This window comes from Acanthisitta chloris, unplaced genomic scaffold (genome assembly GCF_000695815.1).
Source record: "Acanthisitta chloris isolate BGI_N310 unplaced genomic scaffold, ASM69581v1 scaffold2204, whole genome shotgun sequence".
Lineage (NCBI taxonomy): Eukaryota > Metazoa > Chordata > Aves > Passeriformes > Acanthisittidae > Acanthisitta > Acanthisitta chloris.
The window spans coordinates 11,506-13,744 of NW_008669660.1; the positions used below are offsets into that span (position 1 = coordinate 11,506).

The 2,239-nt window shown below is 48.5% G+C and overlaps 1 protein-coding gene across 1 annotated transcript in view; it reads left to right on the plus strand.

The window, feature by feature from the left end:
* Positions 1-121, plus strand: part of SRF (serum response factor (c-fos serum response element-binding transcription factor)) — a 10,741-nt gene extending 10,620 nt beyond the window's left edge. Inside the window, exon 6 of the mRNA XM_009073384.1 lies at positions 1-121. This exon is cut by the window's left edge and continues 981 nt beyond it. The gene's annotated coding sequence lies outside the window, so the exon portion shown is untranslated.
* The last annotated feature ends 2,118 nt before the right edge of the window (positions 122-2,239 follow it).

A 2,239-nucleotide genomic window follows, 5' to 3' on the forward strand; every position in this document is an offset into this window, starting at 1 on the left:
CGGGGAAATGTACCTGATTCTTTCCTACACCCCCTGCAGCTCCAGCCAATGTGTTCTAAATTTCTGTGTCTGATGCAAGGTGGAGAAAACAACTCAAGTGTCAAAGGGAAGAGCCCATGGGGCACTGAGCTGCTGGGCAGGTGGCAGGCTCTTCCTCTGAGCACCGAGATGGCCTGCAGGGCATCCCAGGCTGTGGAGGAGCAGCTGTGATGCCTGTGCAGGCTCAGCAAGGATGGGGGAGAAGGGCTGGAGCATGCTTGGTCCTGCATGGGAATTGCTGTGAATGGCTCTGCTACCTAGCCCTGTCCCTGGAGGGAGAGTGAGCAAGTAAGAAAAGCTGCTGAACTAAGGGGAAAAAGCAGCTACTGTAACTTTTTTTTTTTTAAGTTAAAGACAAAATAAGCCTTGGAGAAAAAAAGAAAAAAGAAAAAAAAAGAAAATGACTTTATTTTTCTAAGTGTTAAACTCAGTATTTATGTAATTCTTTAAGGAATAAAAGTTTGGCTCCTGTACAGTTTTCATGGGGTTTGTACCAGCGGGATGGGAGAGGGGTGGGTGGGCGGGCATGGAGGCAGGAAAGGGGCCTTGCTTTTGAGTTTGTATTGTAACCTTGGACATGTTCCCTCAGCATTAGCGTTTAAGCTGCACTCTATCCACCAGCATGTGCCAGGGATCAAGTTGAACCAAGTGGGATGCTTTTTTCCCACTTACCTCTACTGAGTTCATACCGATAATTTGGGGCTTAATGAACAGAAGGCAAGTGAAGCAGTGGCTGGTCTTTAGAAGTGGGAAACCCATTCCTCAGGAGCAAGGGGTTTGCAGTGTGCTCTGGAGCCACAGGCAGGCTATGTTTTCTTATGGGCACCCTGTTCACCTCTGGTCTGGGACTTGCAGCTGTTTTGTCATGATTCTTGGTGTGGAGGAGTGCTGCCTGTGACTGACTGCCTAAGGGATAGGAGCATCCCCACCCCTCCCTGGGTGTGCCAAGTAACCAGCATGGGCTGAGACAGGAGATTCGGATTAGATACTAGGAACATTTTTTCACTGTTAGGGTGGTCAGGCACTGGAATAGGTTGCCCAGGGAAGTGGTGGAGTCATCATCCCTAGAACTGTTAAGAGCCATCGACCTGGCTCTGAAGGTTAGGGTTTAGGGGTTACAGCAGTGACAGGTTAACAGTTAGACTTGATCTTAAAGGTCTCCTACAACCTTGATGATTCTATGAATCCCTGTTCTTCCTGTGCTTTGTGCAGGTAGCATCTCCTAACTCTTAGCTGATGATCTCTCTGGCCTGTAGTTCTCCCCCTACAGCCTTTCTGCAGTGCAGAGATGTGGACAGGTCCCCTCCAAGCTCCCTGCACAAAGAATGCCCAAAATGCCTCTGAGTCCTTGGTCTGTTAGCAGCCTGGGAAGGGCCTGCAGGGAGTGGGGTGGCCCATCTGGTAAGAGTGACATTGCATGCTGCCTCCTCTTAGAGCAGGAATACTAAGAGTGATGTGTACCCCACAGCTTGGAACATGTGGGAGTGCTGAGCCATGTCCTATTGCTAGGTGTATGAAAACTGCTCAACGATGCTTCCAAAACAAGGCTGGGTACCTAGGTTCATCCAGGGAGAAGTGTGGGGTTGGGGTTTGCGTTGTCCTTTGCCCCAGCACATCACTGTGGCCTGGCTTTGCTCTGCTTTGCTTGTGCTAGCACTATGGAGCAGAGCTGTTGGGCCAGAATGGCAGGAGAGCGCCTGCTGCTACAGGGTGTCTGACTGTGTCCCCTCCCTGGCTCCCCAAAGGCAACTGCTGGTTAAACGCTAATGGTGTATTTTATTTAAGTGCAGACTTGTAAGAACACTTGTGTATCAGGGATGAAATGGCATTTATTGTGTGGTGACATTTTTAGTTCATTTTACTGGTTTGAGGGGGGTGTGTGCGTGCGTGCGTGTGTGTGTACGCATAAGTGTGTGTGGGATTTTATTTTTTTTTCCCCTCCAGTTTCCAGGGTTGTGTTTCTGGAAGGATGTGGAAGTAATCACAGTACTATGTACAGAGCTTTCTTTTGTATTAAAAAATAAAAATTACTCTTTCAATAAATGTTATCATTTTGTGCACAGATTTGGGATCTTGACCATGCTTTGTGGAAGGGAATGACACACCCCTTAGGGCCAATGAATGGGGATCAAAGGCAGATTCCTGCACCTGTTTGTGTACTGTGGAGGCTGGGGGGCTATCTCAGCGTAATGTGGCAAAG